Raw genomic sequence first — 18,176 nt, 5'->3', positions numbered from 1 at the left:
TAACCTGTGTGCCAAATTGGATTGTCTCCATGGTCCCAAGGTTCATACTAAGCCAAGTCCAAGCACATATTTCTGCATCACAGGTGCAAACCTCCATACACCCAAAGTTAGTCGTGTCACACGAGCCCCACTGGCCGTGAACACGCAAAACCGTCCGATCCGATTCTAGCACACAGATTGAGAGCTATGGACGCAATCTGCGTAGAATTGGCGGAGTTTGAGCGTCACGACGCAGTAGGGAGCCTGTGAGGTTACGAAAATACACTTTTACTCCAACCCAGGGGTAGATTTGCCACCATCTCTGTTTTCTATCAGCCCAGAGATAACTGCTAACTGGCTATAGACCTGTGAAACAAACAACCGGTTAAAACTGTGCAATTCCTATCTATCTATCAAAACAGTAGCGTCCCTTCGGAAGTTTAGGTCTCGTCTGTGTATACTGAATAGAAGGTTTTACTGAGAGGTAAAGACCTTTTAAAAAGCCTTTATTTGTTACAATATAAATAATTAATATATACAGACAATCGTGAACAATTAAACGATGAGAGACAGTGATAACACAGTACATAAAAGAAAAAGGGATAAAAAGAACGAATACTTATGATTCTGTGGAAAGTCCGTTCGGGAAAAGACAAAGTTCCTTTGTTGCAGTTAGTTCGCAATATGGCCGAACCACATGGCCGTTGCTCCGCCTGCAAGATGGCCACTGCTATTTCCCCAAGCAGTGGCAGTCTTTTCGGTATGATGGAAAGTGGGGGAAATTGGCTGGGGGTCCTCATGCAATCAGTTTTGAGCACTGACATTTCTGGGCGGAGTCTCAAGCTCAGCCCAGGGGCGTGTCAGGCAGTGAGTTCTCAGGGGAGGAACTTCCAGCCATCCACAAAATATGTCCAATTTCATACCCCGCCGGGGTTTTGTTGCACATGCAAACCGATTTCATATTCAGATTGGGCTGAGAATACACGTTCATAGGACATCAAACTTGCAATATTTGGGGCGCACGGGGACCCCATTATTCATATCTCAGCCCCTGCTCGGGTTACCTGGCTATGTCTAGTATCACCATATTCTACAGAATTAGGGAAACAAAATTATGTAATTTTCATATTCCTCCCATGGATGGTATTTGCAAAATGTGACAAAGTTATCAACACCATGCATTCCATACTCAGTTTAGTCGGTGCCGTCAAGACTGGGAGGAATGTAGGTGTCAATAGACCTCATGCTGTGCTAGCTTCCCCTGTTGAATAGACTCTGTTGGTATTTCAGCTCTGCCCAATTAGCACATTAGTGTCACCAGAGCTTTTCCGGGAGCCTTAACAGGATTTCTTGCTAAACCAGGTTGCTTTAGCCATATGCTAACGCAGGCCCATTCAGCCCTCATGGCAAAAGGGGGGGGGGAAGGCAGGAAGGAAAAACTTCTATTTTAAAAATAAAGAATGTCAGTTTTCCGATCACGGTTGCGATCGGACAATCGGCCGCGAATCCTCGGACGACTGGGCGTCGCCCGGCGTCACACCTCCCCCTTCCCGAGCTCTGCTCAGGGAGGTGTCAACAGGACGCCTTCCGTAGCAGCTATTGGCGCTGTTGGGTCGGGTTCCCCCTGACACCGCGACAGCCCATCAGCGTTTTGGTGTCGGCTGCCTGCTTTGTGTTGGATCGTAAAGTCGTACTGCTGCAATGACAGGCTCCACCGTAGGAGCTTGCCGTTGGTTCCAGCAGTACGGTTTAGCCAACTCAGGGGATTGTGATCAGTGACGATCGTGAAGGAGCGGCCGTACAGATACGACTGCAGTTTCTGTAGGGCCCACACGATCGCCAGGCACTCCTTTTCAGTTGTGGAGTAGGCTACCTCTCGGGGCAGGAGCTTCCGGCTCAGGTAGAGGATAGGGTGTTCATCCCCCTTTCCATCCACCTGGCTGAGGACTGCGCCGAGACCGTAGTCAGAGGCATCGGTTTGCACCACAAACCGACGACTGAAGTCTGGGGCCTGAAGCACAGGGGCGCTTGCGAGGGCCTGCTTCAAGGCCTGGAAGGCATTCTCGCAAGCGGGGGTCCAGCTAACAACCTTGGGGTGCTTCTTGCTAGTGGCATCGGTCAGGGGCTTCGCCAGTGTACTATAGGCGGGAACAAATTTCCTATAGTAGCCGGCGGTCCCCAGGAACGCCTGGACCTGCTTTTTCGTGATAGGTCGAGGCCATGCCAGGATGGCGTCCACCTTTCCCGTGTCAGGTTTCAGGGTGTTACCCCCCACCCGGTGACCTAAGTACTGCACCTCGGTCATGCCAATCTGACACTTACTCGGTTTAACCGTCAGATTGGCCATGGCCAGCCTCTCTAGTACCTGGGACAGGTGTTTGAGGTGTTCTTCCCAGGTGGGGCTGAACACCGCAATGTCATCCAGATACGCTACAGCGAACCCTTGCATTCCCTCTAGCAGGTCGTTCACGGCCCGCTGAAACGTGGCGGGGGCGTTCTTCATCCCAAAGGGCATCATCGTGAACTCGAAGAGGCCGAAAGGGGTGATGAAGGCCGACTTTTGCCTCGCGTCAGGTGCAAGTGGTATCTGCCAATACCCCCGGCTCAGATCCATGATTGATAGGTACCTGGCTGATGCCAGTGTATCTAGCAGCTCATCAATGCGAGGCATGGGGTAGGCGTCTGTAGTGGTGATGGCGTTCAGTTTCCTGTAGTCTACGCAGAACCGAGTTGTCTGGTCCTTCTTGGGAACCAGGACAACAGGGGCTGCCCAGGCACTACTGGACTTTTGAACCACCCCTAACTCCAGCATCTCCCTCACCTCCTTCTGCATGTCCGCCTGTACCTCGGGAGAGACACGGTAAGCGGATTGCCTGATGGGGGGATGGGTACCTGTATCTACCCCATGCACCGCCATACTGGTCCGCCCCGGGATACCGGAGAAGGTGTGCTGGTACTGGCCCAGCACCTTCTGTAACTGCTCTTGCTGGGCTGAGGCGAGCTGTGGATTGACGTTTAGGTCGCCGTCCACATCTCGTACGTCAGCCAGCAGGTCTAACAGGGGGTCTGCCTCTCCCTGCTCTAACCGGCTGCACACTGGCAGCGCATACTGGGTCCTGTCATGGTGGGCCTTCAGCATGTTTACATGAAAGCTCTTCTGCTTCCTGCCCCCCATGTTCACTAGATACGTCAGAGGGTTTAACCGCTGCACTACAGTAAAAGGCCCCTCCCAGGCTGCTTGCAGCTTGTTCTGCCTCACGGGAAGAAGGGCATATACCTTGTCACCCACATCAAATGACCGCTCTCCAGCAGTGCGGTCGTACCATGCTTTTTGTTTGGCCTGAGCCTGGGCCAGGTTGTTGGTCACTACTGCGGACAGGGACTCCATTTTGTCCCTGAACTTGAGGACGTAATCGACCACGGAGACATCAGTGGGGTCGCCCTTGCCCTCCCATGTCTCCCGCATCAATTGTAAGGGTCCTCGGACATTCCTCCCATACAGGAGTTCAAACGGGGAAAACCCGGTTGACTCCTGCGGCACCTCCCTGTACGCAAACAACAGATGAGGCAGGTATCGTTCCCAGTCCCCACCTTGCGACTCAACAAACGTGGTCAGCATTTGCTTCAGCGTCCCGTTGAACCGTTCACACAGTCCATTGGTCTGCGGGTGGTAGGGACTGGAGACAATGTGCGTCATGTGTATCTTTTTGCACAGGGCCTCCATGAGTTCGGACATAAACTGGGATCCCTGATCGGAGAGCATCTCCGCAGGGAACCCGACTCGGGAGAAAATGTTAAGTAGCGCGTCTGCTACCTTGTCCGCCCTCAGGGAGGAAAGCGCCATGGCCTCAGGATAGCGGGTGGCGTAATCCACCACCGTCAGGATGTACCTTTTGCCACTGCTGCTGGGAGTGGGCAATGGTCCAATTATGTCGACTGCCACTCTGTGAAAGGGCTCACCTATGATTGGCAGTGGACACAAGGGAGCCTTGCGGGGGTTCCCAGCCCGTTTTACCCTTTGGCAAACAGTACATGAGCGGCAATAGTTGGTCACATCGATCCGCATCCTGGGCCAGTAGAAATGACCCTGGATACGGTCAAGTGTCTTGTGGATTCCCAAGTGCCCTGCCAGGGGAATGTCATGTGCGGACTTCAGCACATGCCCCCGGAAGGCACTGGGTACCACAAGCAACTTGGTACCCACACTTGTTTCACCTTCGGTGGGCTGTACAGGCTCGCTGTACAGCTTACCACCTTCCCAATATACCTTGAAGGTATCTTCATTCGTGAGGGGCTCCGAAGCCTGCCTTCTGAGTGCCTCGAGGCTAGGGTCAGTCTGGAGTGCTTGCACAAATGCAGCACTCTCGCTCTCAGCCAGCTGGCCCGTGGCATATGCAGTTAGTGGCTGAAGGCTACCATCCCTGTGGTCAGAGGAGGGGGAGGAGGCCGGAACCTCTTCCACCTGCTCTGAGCCCAGGTTCTGAGCAGCGCGGCTGCGTGTTACTGCCAGTACAGGTACACCTTCAGACTGGCACATACTGGCATTACTCACATCCTGGCTGCATGCATGAATTACAGTGACAGGTACAACAACATTTTCATCACAAACAATCGGTATATCAAACACAGGTACCTGTGACACAGGTACTATTGGACTCGGTACCCCTGGACTGGGCACATTCAACCCACCTCCCCCCTGTTCTTGCCCCTTGGTGCAAAGTACCTTAGTGTGGGCGGAGAGTCCGTCTCCCTCCTGGCAGTCTGAGGGGCTTGGGGCAGGTTCATAATAGGACACAAGCTTGCCCAGGTCGGTCCCCAACAAAACTGGGACCGGCAGTTGGTCCAGGACCCCAACAACCTTCTCTTGAACCCCCACCCCCCAATCGATGGACACCCGAGCCTGGGGAATGCGAGAAAGAGTGCCCCCCACTCCAGTGAGGGTAAGGTATTTGTCAGGGAGGATATTTTCCGTCGGGACCAGGTGCGCACGCACCAGGGTGACATCCGCTCCAGTGTCGCGGAAACCGGTAACAAGCTGGTCGTTCACTGTAACCAGCTGGTGGTTGCTCGTAGCGGAGTGGATCCCTCTCCCACCTGCGAACATGACGTTGTTGGGTGCTCCCGGCTGGGGTGCGCTGGCTGGCGGCAGTTGCCGTGGGCGAGGTGTAGGTGGTGCAGGAGCTGGCGCGGTCTGCCTCCGCTCCGGGCAGTTAAACTTCATGTGTCCGGGCTTGCGGCAAAAGTGACAGGTGATGCCCTCTGTTACTGCAGGCCTGGACGCAGCAGCTGCGCTGGAGGGCCTCTGGGGCGCACGGCTCACAGAGGTAGGAGAGTCTGCAAAATTGTGGGACTGACCTCCTCTCCAGCTAGATGGGGCAGTCCTGCGGGTCTCCGGCACCCTGGTCGTTGCAAAGGTCTCAGCGAGGTCTGCAGCGACCGTCGCTGACGCCGGTCGGCGCTCCAGCACAAACTGGCGTACATCAGCCGGGCAAATGTTCAGAAACTGCTCCAGGACGATTAAGTCCTCCAGGACACCGTAAGACCCTTTAGTGAGGCCTAGCGTCCACTGGCGGAGTGTGGTGAGCAGACTGCTGACCACATCTTGATAAGAATCAGTAGATTTTTTCTGCCAGGACCTGAACCTTTTCCGGTAGGCTTCTGGCGTCAGCTGGTACTTAGTGATTATAGCCTCCTTTATAGCGGTATAATCATTGTCCTTTTCCACAGGCAGCTCTGAGAAAGCATCAAGCGCTTTGTAGCGCAGCAAGGGTGTCAGATGTCTGGCCCACTGGTCTTGGGACAGACGATACTGACGGCAGGCCTTTTCGAAAGACCTCAAAAACAAGTCAATGTCAGTGTCTTTTTCGATAATAGCAAATTTAAATTTTGCACTTACTGGAGCGGCAGTCCCTTCAGCAGGGAGGCTGGGCGTTGAACTCCGGCTGGCTTGCTGCACTTTCGCCATGTTCAGCTCATGCTGTCGTCTCTCCCGCGCCTCTGCAGATTGGCGTTCCTCTCGCTTTTGCTCCGCCATGTACTGCAGGTACTTGTCCACATCAGTTTCCATCAGCTTTTGCAATGCCTGCTGCATTACTGGATCAACATAACTGGACAGTCCAGTACTGGCCGGTTCCAGGCGAGTACTTTCAGGGGTTCTGGGGTCGGGGATCACACTGACAGCCTCCTGCGTATCTGTTGCCGCATTGCCCGCGGGTTGCTCAACCTCGGTACGCACAGGATCTTCAGTCTCTGGTTCCCCTCGACTTGCGTTAGATGAGCCGGTGTCCTCCACAGTGGACACCTCCAGCGTCCGCAGATTCTGGCTATCCCATCGGTACAAGTCCGTTATCAGGTCCTGCTGTTTCTTGCCGCGGATGTCCATGCCTCTCGCCTCGCACAGACTCTGCAGGTCGGATAGGACCATGACCTTGTAATTCCCGGACATTTCCATGCCAAATAAAAGAAAACTTAGGGGAGGGGTACTGGTTACACAGTCTCTCTGTATATATGAAAAATATATTGCACTCAGTCACTACCAACGAATTAGTTCGTTTCTCGATAGGGCTAATTCGATAGCCCTACCTGAGATACTATCAGCACACACAGATCCCAAACGCTGCCGACCACTGTCACACGAGCCCCACTGGCCGTGAACACGCAAAACCGTCCGATCCGATTCTAGCACACAGATTGAGAGCTATGGACGCAATCTGCGTAGAATTGGCGGAGTTTGAGCGTCACGACGCAGTAGGGAGCCTGTGAGGTTACGAAAATACACTTTTACTCCAACCCAGGGGTAGATTTGCCACCATCTCTGTTTTCTATCAGCCCAGAGATAACTGCTAACTGGCTATAGACCTGTGAAACAAACAACCGGTTAAAACTGTGCAATTCCTATCTATCTATCAAAACAGTAGCGTCCCTTCGGAAGTTTAGGTCTCGTCTGTGTATACTGAATAGAAGGTTTTACTGAGAGGTAAAGACCTTTTAAAAAGCCTTTATTTGTTACAATATAAATAATTAATATATACAGACAATCGTGAACAATTAAACGATGAGAGACAGTGATAACACAGTACATAAAAGAAAAAGGGATAAAAAGAACGAATACTTATGATTCTGTGGAAAGTCCGTTCGGGAAAAGACAAAGTTCCTTTGTTGCAGTTAGTTCGCAATATGGCCGAACCACATGGCCGTTGCTCCGCCTGCAAGATGGCCACTGCTATTTCCCCAAGCAGTGGCAGTCTTTTCGGTATGATGGAAAGTGGGGGAAATTGGCTGGGGGTCCTCATGCAATCAGTTTTGAGCACTGACATTTCTGGGCGGAGTCTCAAGCTCAGCCCAGGGGCGTGTCAGGCAGTGAGTTCTCAGGGGAGGAACTTCCAGCCATCCACAAAATATGTCCAATTTCATACCCCGCCGGGGTTTTGTCGCACATGCAAACCGATTTCATATTCAGATTGGGCTGAGAATACACGTTCATAGGACATCAAACTTGCAATATTTGGGGCGCACGGGGACCCCATTATTCATATCTCAGCCCCTGCTCGGGTTACCTGGCTATGTCTAGTATCACCATATTCTACAGAATTAGGGAAACAAAATTATGTAATTTTCATATTCCTCCCATGGATGGTATTTGCAAAATGTGACAAAGTTATCAACACCATGCATTCCATACTCAGTTTAGTCGGTGCCGTCAAGACTGGGAGGAATGTAGGTGTCAATAGACCTCATGCTGTGCTAGCTTCCCCTGTTGAATAGACTCTGTTGGTATTTCAGCTCTGCCCAATTAGCACATTAGTGTCACCAGAGCTTTTCCGGGAGCCTTAACAGGATTTCTTGCTAAACCAGGTTGCTTTAGCCATATGCTAACGCAGGCCCATTCAGCCCTCATGGCAAAAGGGGGGGGGGGAAGGCAGGAAGGAAAAACTTCTATTTTAAAAATAAAGAATGTCAGTTTTCCGATCACGGTTGCGATCGGACAATCGGCCGCGAATCCTCGGACGACTGGGCGTCGCCCGGCATCACAAGTCGATTCACAATGTGTGCATTTTTGTTGTTCGTGCTGCCTGCGTGATTAAAATTCTGACAGCTGGCTTAATTTTTTGGGGACATTGCGTGCATTCTTTCTATATTTTACATTGTGCTGCTATGGACAAAAAAATATTTTTGCATATGAATGTGTGTGGAGTCCAAAAAGATGTGTGCAAAATTTGTGCACAGTTTTCATGTATCCAAGGAGTGGTGTAGCAATAGGGGATGCAGAGATAGCAACTGCATCGGGGCCCTTGGGCAAGAGGGGACCCGAAGGGTCCACCCTCTATTACAGTATTAGCTCTCTATTGGTCCTGTGCTGGTAATAATCACTTCTATAGATGCTTTGAATAACCTTGACAGGTTTTGGTACGCCATATCAATTGTTATGTATAGAGTGCTGGGAGGGGGCATGTAAAATTTGCACCAGGCCCATAGTTCTTTAGCTACGCCACTGCATCCAAGTGTGAGCCTAACCTTATGTGAAGGAAAACGGTGTTTAGTGGCTATTCAGCTTCTATAGAGGCAAATGTTGAACTGTTTAATCTGTTTTATCTGTTCTCTGTAATCAAAAGTGAAAAACACCCTCTTCAGCTGTAAGCAGGTTAACAAAACTGCACACTCCTTAAATGTCTGAAATAAGTCAGATTGGTGCCACAAAGACCGAAAATTACTTATTTGGTAAAAGGCACTCACGTCTTATTAATTGGTTCCTGTTTTTCAATAAAACTGTTGGCTGCTAGTTTCCTGATCTGATAGTATTCAGCCAGTGGGAGTGAAGGAGAAGCAACCCTGACATGAAAAGGAGGAGGTAGTATAAGCATATCATGCAAACAGGTTCAGGGAAATCGCTTTCCAAGCATAATATACACTCTTTGTTTCTGGTAATGACCTGCATTTATTGTCAGAGGCAGACAACTAAGAAAATAATCTGTACTTTCTCTGCTGGAGGGAAGTTCAAGGTAAACTAGAATTTCCTCAGCTTGCTTGGCTTCAACACAGCAAAAACAATTACAGCCCTTTCCTGGGAGTCTAGTGAAATTATTTGATGAATGGGCATTTTAGAAGTCTTAAGTGAAAAGGGAACAGTTTTGAAACGTGAATAGATGGCTGCACATTATTCCTCTGTTTCACATAATGTTACAGTTTGTGATCCACAAACATTAAAAAGTCATAAACATGGATTTCATATAAATACATTTTAGTCCACAGCAGGCTGTGCACTAATCTAGAATTCAGGGCACAGTACATATAATATATAGACTATGGCACAAATATTACACATTTAAAATAGAGATTTAGTCAACACACCTTGTTTTGTTTTGCATAGTGTTGGGCAAGCGTAAAAGAATCAAAACGTCTGCCGATTCAAAATTTTTGGCTGTGTCCTTGTTGTGACTTTGTTTTGTGTCATGTTTAAATTGTTTCATTTCATATTTAGATTTTTTTTTTTTTAAAGGGGAACCCCCTTTAGAGGTGCCAACTAGACTCCTAGATAAATGAATAAGAGAGACTTTGGCACAGACTGCTTACCCAGGCAGCATGAGGTTGAAGCCCTCATCCCTTTGCACTGGCATGTATCACGCTCAAATTGTTGTTGCAATAAGTGGATGTAGTGATTGCACTTTGGGATTGCCCTTCCATTCTCAATCAAAGATACAAAATACAGACAGCTAGATAGAGCTACAAATAAAAGACAATTGAACTGGTCAGCAATGCATCATGCATGGAGGTGGAAAATAATAACACATACGTAATAAGTAAGCAGTTAATAAGTAAGCAGTAATAACACATAAGGGGAAGTAGAGGCCTGCCCACTTGGGCTTACAGTCTACGGGAGTTTAAAGGGCACCTGTACTAAAAATAAATCTATAAACTACACACGCCAGCATGTATAGTATGTGGTGCTTACAATGTTACCTATCCATAGGTTTGGATAGTTTCCCTCTGTTGTGCTGCTCTGCCCCTAGTTGAACAGTGAGTGGTGCATGCTCTGTCCAAGTGGCAATTCCTGTAAATTCGCACTCCCTCCCAGCTGTGCAAAGCAGCTGGGGCCTGGAGAGTTCTGGGCATATGTGCTTTAGAATATCCATTTGTGCACAAGGGGCAAGTATGCATGCCCATAATGCTATAATGCTCCTGCTGTGCACAGCCATGTAGGCTGTAAACAGAGCATGCGCCGCTCTGTTCTACTGGCTCCACTCAGAGCCACAAAGGTCAGAGGCGTTATGGAGCAGACCCCATCCAAACCATTAGACAGAATTATTCTCTGTACAAGTGCCTTTAGGTAATTCCTGTAAAACAATAAATTATATTAGGCTTAAATTGCTTTGAAGGTGAATATATTTGCACTACACGATCTCCTTGCCAAACATAATATCTTATTTCATATCAGAAGCCAAATAGCCTCTGCAAGGTCACCCCTAGTTAAGGTAGGGACACTTGTATTGCTATATGTATTAGTACTTGTACCCATAAGTGTATTCTTGTATACAGTTTTTCATTATGCTTTTTGAAGTTTTGCCTGAAGCTTTAAAAATGCATCTTATTTATTTATTTGCTGTGTGAGTCTGTTTGTGTTTCTTTTTGTCATCAATGGCTAAATCGTTGACCTGCTTTCTGGCAGGTAATCTTAAGTAATAAAGATTTGTGGCATGTGGTTGAAACATTTTGATGGCTTTAGCAAAGGAGCAGTTTAGAAAATTAATTGAAAACCTCTTATAATTTTGAAGTGATGATTAACGGATTGTACTTACTTGCCAGACCTACTTTAACCACTTCACCACTGAGGGGTTTTACCCCCTGAGCACCAGAGCAATTTTCACCTTTCAGCGCTCCTTCCATTCATTCGTCTATAACTTTATCATTACTTATCGCAATGAAATGAACTATATCTTGTTTTTTCCGCCACCAATTAGGCTTTCTTTAGGTGGGACATTATGCCAAGAATTATTTTTTTCTAAATGTGTTTTAATGGGAAAATAGGAAAAATGTGGGGAAAAAAATAATGATTTTTCAGTTTTCGGCCTTTATAGTTTTTAAATAATGCATGCTACTGTAATTAAAACCCATGAAATGTATTTGCCCTTTTGTCCCGGTTATAAAACCATTTAAATTATGTCCCTATCACAATGTTTGGCGCCAATATTTTATTTGGAAATAAAGGTGCATTTTTTTCATTTTTGCGTCCATCCCTAATTACAAGCCCATAGTTTATAAAGTAACAGTGTTATACCCTCTTGACATAAATATTTAAAAAGTTCAGTCCCTAAGGTAACTATTTATGTATTTTTTTTAATTGTAAATTTTTTAATTTTTTTTTTAATTACAAAAAAAAAAAAAATGGGGAGTGTGGGAGGTAATGAGTTAATTTTATGTGTAAAAGTAATTTATTTGTATGTGAAAAATGTGTAGGGTGTAGTTTACTATTTGGCCACAAGATGGCCACAGTAACTTTTTGTTTTAATGCGACCTCCAAGCTTCCTTCCGGAAGCTTGGAGGAAGTATAAGGAGGCTGGACACGTGAGTTTTTTCTCACAATGATCGCGCTGCCCATAGGAGAGCAGCGGATCATTGCGGGGCTTAGATCAACGAACGGGAATGGATTTTCCCGTTCATTGATCTCTGGGCGAGCGGGCGGCGGCGTGTTTACTAGCGACGGGCGGCGTGTTTACGAGCGGGAGCGCGGACAGCGTCGGGAACGCGGAAAGTACGTATTTCTCCGTCCCTGGTTGTTAAAGGATGGAAAAAGGGGCGGAGAAATACGTACGCGCGGGGGTAAAGTGGTTAATATGTACAAAAGAAGCACATGACTCACTCTGCTAGTAAAATTACTGTGTGCTAAAAGGCACCATTAGAATTGAAATGATTAAAGCAACTATATGACAAGTAAATAAATGCATGGAAATGCTTTATAAAGAAAATGTGCTAAATACCTGTATTTAGTTCACTGTAAGAAATAACAGAAACTCAGCTGCGTAGTCTTGTGAACAGTAATATCACTACCGGCCCTGCAGGCTCTGCTTCATTGAGTATCACTCAATATTCCTACAGACCAAGCTACATACATTGCTTACCTATCACCCTGATTCTACAAATGTCTGGTGGTCAGAGGGAGGACCACAAAAATATAAAGAGCAGTAGGTTGATTAGGGACAGACTTGGCTTGCAATACTCTTGGGCCTAATAGCTACTCTTGGAACAGCCCCACCACCAGTATACACATATTGCATATTGAAAACCAAGGTCTCTAGATCTCCTGCTCTACCTACTGTCCTCTGGTTACCTTCTAGCTATAAATGCCCACAATTTGCCTTCATATATGGTTTTCAAAGTGTCCTATTAACTGTTTGCTATATCTGTAATTACCACTCATTTATTTAGTTAGTGAAGATACATTTTCTGCTGCTTTGTACATTGAACATTGCACCAACTAAATATATTTGTCATAAGAAAATATCATGTTACTATAGCAGTGTAGTATGTCAGTGGATGGTGGTTACTGCTGCATTGCCAAACCTCCATATAGACTTTGTTTGTTAACCGCAACCAGAAGACCCCTTTCAGCAGACATTGTAATGTCTTAGGCTATTAAAATGGTTGGCTAGCCAACAGTACTAGTTGCTGCACCCTATGTATATTAAGTTATCATGTCTATACCCACCTTAATAACATATTTAGACTGTTTGGGAAGCATTTTGGTTTGGAAGGGTTAGTTTCGGTTTTTACTCTATTGGGTTATGCTTTATTTTCCATTCTATAAGTGTAACGATTGGTGTCAGCACACAGAGAGAATCTGATTATTGGTGATCTGCAGTATCACCAAGAATACAGATTATACCTGATTATTGATGATCTGCAGAATCACAGATAATCTAAGTATAACTAACCTCTGGACACCTTTATAATGTGAGTGTTTGGTGCAACAGTAATGACTTTGAGTAAGACCACCCGAGGAGCAGGTGGTCTCTGGCAGTATGGGCGATACTGCCTTTTGAGAAGTGCAAAAACCGTCCAACAGCATGAGACCTCCAAAGGGGTGGAGTCCCAGGCTGAAGGTAGGAAGAACCTGTGAGTGAGTGACACCTGAAAGGTGGATGTCACTAGCAGGTCTGGAGACTATCTCTTAAGGAGAGAGATAGCTCTCAAGGTTGGGCAAGCCAGGTCGGCAACACACAGACAGACTAGGTACATAGACAGAAGGCTGATTCGGTATCCACAGGCAGGCAGGGTTTGGCAACAGATAATCAGATATGCATAGGTACCGAATCAGAAAGCAGAGGGATAGTCAGGAATGCAATAGGTCATAACAGATATCAACAATGCCTAGACTTGGGTGTGAGGTCCGTGGTCTCTACACCCTGGAACTAGTCTGGAGTATAATATAATGGTACAGAGTATTCCTAGACTTGGGTGTGAGGTCCATGGTCTCGACACCCTGGAACTAGTCTGGAGTATAACAGAATGATAACACAGAGCCCCTAATCTTGGGTGTGAGGTCCGTGGTCTCGACACCCTGGAACTAGTCTGAAGTATAACACAATGATAAACAGAAGTAATCTGTCTCAGTGTGAATTCCCAGGTCCTCCTGGTTTTAACACACTGTAGGATCTGACTAGTGTTGGGCGAACACCTTGATGTTCGGGTTCGCGAACGTTCGCCGAACATCGCCGCGATGTTCGGGTGTTCGCGCCGAACTCCGAACATAATGGAAGTCAATGGGGACCCGAACTTTCGTGCTTTGTAAAGCTTCCTGACATGCTACATACCCCAAATTTGCAGGGTATGTGCATCTTGGGAGTGGGTACAAGAGGAAAAAAATTTTTTGAAAAAGAGCTTATAGTTTTTGAGAAAATTGATTGTAAAGTTTCAAAGGAACTACTATTCCCAGCAGACACAGAGTGGCAGTAAACACAATGCTATATAGTGTGGCTGAGCGAGGTACACAGAGTGGCAGTAAACAGAATGCTATATAGTGTGGCTGAGCGAGCGGTGTACTACTATTCCCAGCAGACACAGAGTGGCAGTAAACAGAATGCTATATAGTGTGGCTGAGCGAGGTACACAGAGTGGCAGTAAACACAATGCTATATAGTGTGGCTGAGCGAGCGGTGTACTACTATTCCCAGCAGACACAAAGTGGCAGTAAACACAATGCTATATAGTGTGGCTGAGCGAGGTACACAGAGTGGCAGTAAACAGAATGCTATATAGTGTGGATGAGCGAGCGGTGTACTACTATTCCCAGCAGACACAGAGTGGCAGTAAACAGAATGCTATATAGTGTGGCTGAGCGAGGTACACAGAGTGGCAGTAAACAGAATGCTATATAGTGTGGCTGAGCGAGCGGTGTACTACTATTCCCAGCAGCGACACAATGACTGGGGGGACCCTGGCTAGCGTGGCTGGAGCGCGAACTACCCTGCCTGCCTACCCAAAGCTAAACCCACAGACAAATGGCGGAGATATGACGTGGTTCGGGTATTTATTTACCCGAACCACGTGACAGTTCGGCCAATCAGAGCGCGTTCGGGTCCGAACCACGTGACCCGTTCGGCCAATCACAGCGCTAGCCATGCGCTCTTAGTTCGGCCATGTGGCCGAACGGTTTGGCCGAACACCATCAGGTGTTCGGCCGAACTCGAACATCACCCGAGCAGGGTGATGTTCTGCAGAACCCGAACAGTGGCGAACACTGTTCGCCCAACACTAGATCTGACTAAGGTCTGAGTGCTTCCATGTAAGTGTTCGCAACGGCAGACAACTTGAGACTGACTAGCAGTGACTATATATAGCGCGGCGCTCTCCGACGCCACCCATCAGCGATCAACCAATAGCCACTTACTTTGAGGTCAGCTGACCAACCTGGTCAGCTGATCCCTCCTTGTTTGTCATAAAGGTTCTGCCTCTCAGCGCGCGTGCGTGTATTCCTCACCCTGTGTGAACTAACAGGCCCAGCCACACCAGACGCACGCTGCTGCGTGCAAACCGCCACGCTGGACGCGGAATCAGCCGCCTCGCCGCTAGTACACGCGGCGGCTTTTCCGCGTTTCATCACAATAAGGTAATGTGTATGATACTACACAGCATAACATTCCTTGAAGGATCTCCCTTAGATGTTGGACCTTTTACATTCCTTTAATGATTTATAGGAGGAAAGCATTTGTGTGCTAAAAACAAACATCCAAGACAGATAACTCCCCAAAATCTATAGCAAATTGCACATGTCAACATAATCACACCAATAAATCGTCGTGAAACCATGTTAAACCAGGTAGAACTCCTGGACAGCAAAGGGCTTACTCTTCATATGACATGTAATTAAAAAATACTTTCCATTCCTAACATACCATGAATACCCACACTTGACGCAGGTGCAGAAGAGTCTACTGGATCTTTAAGTGGTGCTCCTGCAAAAATAAAAGCTAGATGTAACTGAGTTAGAACAAAGATTTTGTACTTTTGCATGTGCCAGTAATTGTAATTTGACATTTACACCAATTATGTGATTCCACATCCTTCTAAAACTATATGAGGTATATTCCAGTAATCAGACGTTCCCTTGAAAGGTGTGGGAATTGTCTTGTATAGTTCTATGAAAGCTTCTGGCAGATGTACAAATATGCTGTGATGATGGCAAGGAATAACATGGGCACACTGGCAAAATGCAGCGTTCTCAGCTGGAAGCATTCCAGGAACTGAACAAAAGCAGCCAGGTGTGCTAATATGATTGATACGTCAGAAGCATCATTTTATTTAACATGGCCATCGAAGGCTGTGGTTTCCTTACTTTCCTGCTATAACTGGTTTTACCTTTCGTTTGTCCTTTTGCCATTTCCACATAAGTTCTTATTGTTCATGAACTGTTTGTATTTCAAGGGTGATGTAGCCAACGCAAATAGATCTATTGTCAGAAAACTCTTCACAGTGTAGCTATTATCTGACTTGGCATGTGTTTATCAGTCAGACTGCTGTACTTTTTGTTATCTTGCTCTTCTTTAAAGTCAACTTAGAATCTCTTAAGCCTGGGCATGCTTAATCGATTATCAATTCAATGACTGACCAAAATCAAGGTCAATCAAGGGGATATCGATCAGTGTTCCACACAAGGTAGTCAATATCTGCCAAATTCACCACAAATTATCAATTGAAGGCTGTACTCGACCATTCAATGAGCTCATTCTGAAGTTGGTTTGAAAACTCTGGGCCACATGCCCCCTTAGCTGTCGATCTACTCGAAACTCAACACATAGCCGGCCTTTGACCTGTGCGACCAGAGCGGTCGCTCAGGGCGCCGGCTTCCAAGGGGGCGCCTAATAGCTGGTTACCTATACAGAGGGCACCTACACCTGATTTCCTATACTGGGGACAGCTATAGCTGGCTACCTTTACTGAGGGCACCAACACCTGGCTACCTATACTGGAGGCACCTACGCCTGGCTACCTATGGGGGCGATGGAGACCTTCCAATGACTTCCTATACTGGGGGCACCTATGCTTGGCAACCTATATTGAGGGCACCTACACGTGAGATCAGGGGGTGGTTTTGGGGGGGCGCACTGCAGCTATAACGCGTGTGGCAAATTGTCGGTGCTGTGCTATCATTCTAAATAGGGGGGTGCGCACTGTGGATATAATGCGTGGTGCAAATTGGCGGTGCTGTGCTATCATTTTAAATGGGGGGGTTTGGCTAACTGTCCCACTAACTGTTTTTATTAATATTCCTGAAAGGTTCTAGTCTTCATTTTTAAGTATATTCAGGATAATGCACGCTTTCCATCCATTCGTGGTTATTAATAGTATTTTTCGTGCGTGTGTGTGCGCGCATGAGTGAAGAGAATGAAGGGGGGCAAAAAAATCAGGTTTCGCTCAGGGCGCTGTGAAACCTAAGGCCGGCCCTGCTCAACAAATACAGTAGCTATTGATTCTCAACAGCTAGGTTTAACATTTTGACTGTCTTGGGCGAATAAGGGTAGTTTTATAACTTTATTCAGCTCTCAGACTCACAATTCTTGAGCTACTCACCATTTTACCTGTTCTCTGCACTCAGAAGTGTTTCTCAGCTACATGGGAGTGTTATAGCCTTTAATTATTTATCAGTGAGAGTTATGCGGCATAATGACTTGTGACGTATTACTTTAGGTTCCATTTATTTAACCAGCCGGGTCATTAGTGACAGTCGCACAAAAGAAACAGAGGTGCGTGATCAGAGCAAGCAGCACATATCTTATATGTGGCTGCAGAAATAGCTATTGACAAATTAAAAGGCACAGCATGTGCAAATTACATCTGTTTTCAAGAATATGAAGGACCTAAACTAACTATACTGCTGTGCCCTGCAGGAGTTACCCGACGCAAAATAGTTTGCATCTCAACAGGGGCGCAGCATGTAGGCATCCTATGCCCCCAAGAAAGGGAAACAGATCTAGCAGCGCCCCAAGCATGCTTGTTGACTGCAAATAACATCCAAGTGCAAAAGTATGCAAAATGCATGACTTGGGATCAACAACCCTCATTTCTGCAGCCATTAAAAGACAGGTGCTGCTTGGTCCAAGTACATACTTCTGTTTCTTCTGTGCAGTAGTCATTAATGACACCGACACATTCATGACAGAAAACACAAAAATTGCATGCCTTGGTACTGTGGTAAGTGAAAACACTGTTATAACAGTGTGAGAGCAACCACAGTCAGGGAAGTCAGAGGTGTACATGCAAAAAAGGGCCTTGTGAAAAAAGGGCGCGGGGTGTAAACGATAAGCGGTAATAGCGTTTATAAAAATATTGTGTTGTATTTCGTTTACAAATAATGTTTTAGAAGTTAAAACATATTTAATAATGTGTATGAATTCACAAATTGTGAAAACGATCATCTTCCCTGTTTTAAAAGTGAAACTTATAATTACGTTTGTTAAAAAAACGATAATATATGTTTAATCGTTATAATTGTATATTATTATTATTATTTAGTATTTATATAGCGCCGACATATTACGCAGCGCTGTACAGTGTATATATATATATATATATATATATATATATATATATATATATATATATATCTTGTCACTAACTGTCTCTCAAAGGAGCTCACAATCTAATCCCTATTGTGAATAACCTTCATTTATGCTTTCTTCATATAATAAAATCTGAAAATATTGTTT

General features: G+C 46.4%; 2 protein-coding genes across 3 annotated transcripts in view; one reads left to right on the top strand and one right to left on the bottom strand.

The window, feature by feature from the left end:
• Positions 1-18,176, top strand: part of PDLIM4 (PDZ and LIM domain 4) — a 316,081-nt gene that overhangs the window by 191,225 nt on the left and 106,680 nt on the right. The window lies entirely within an intron of this gene.
• The window catches only part of P4HA2 (prolyl 4-hydroxylase subunit alpha 2), a 634,411-nt gene that overhangs the window by 609,243 nt on the left and 6,992 nt on the right, over positions 1-18,176 (bottom strand). The window contains exon 2 of the mRNA XM_068277452.1: positions 15,366-15,425. The gene's annotated coding sequence lies outside the window, so the exon portion shown is untranslated. The remainder of the gene's footprint in view (positions 1-15,365; positions 15,426-18,176) is intronic.

This window comes from Hyperolius riggenbachi, chromosome 3 (genome assembly GCF_040937935.1).
Source record: "Hyperolius riggenbachi isolate aHypRig1 chromosome 3, aHypRig1.pri, whole genome shotgun sequence".
Taxonomy (NCBI): Eukaryota; Metazoa; Chordata; class Amphibia; order Anura; family Hyperoliidae; genus Hyperolius; species Hyperolius riggenbachi.
The sequence above is the reverse complement of the archived record's forward strand: the minus strand, read 5'-3'. Positions and strand labels throughout refer to the sequence as shown.